Below are 328 nucleotides of genomic sequence, written 5' to 3'. Positions count from 1 at the left end.
TCTATATAAATTAATTTAGCAAATTCAATTTAAGCATATATATATAAATCTAATCAATCCAATTTAATTTATAAACAAATGTTCAAATTCAAATAAAAATCGAACTAACATGATTCTATTTACTAACAGAGAGAAATAAAAAGTTTGTATTATATTAGTAAATTAGTAAATTGAATTATATTATTTTTATTTACTTGAATTTGAACGTTTGTGCATAAATTAAATTGGGTTTTGGGTTCATTCGATATATGTGTATATGCTTAAATCGAGTTTATCTGATTCAATTTATATAAATTCGTTTAAAATAGATGTGTAATCAATTTCTATT

The sequence above is a fragment of the Arachis ipaensis genome, chromosome B08, assembly GCF_000816755.2.
Source record: "Arachis ipaensis cultivar K30076 chromosome B08, Araip1.1, whole genome shotgun sequence".
In the NCBI taxonomy this organism is placed as follows: domain Eukaryota; kingdom Viridiplantae; phylum Streptophyta; class Magnoliopsida; order Fabales; family Fabaceae; genus Arachis; species Arachis ipaensis.
Note: the sequence above shows the minus strand (reverse complement) of the source record.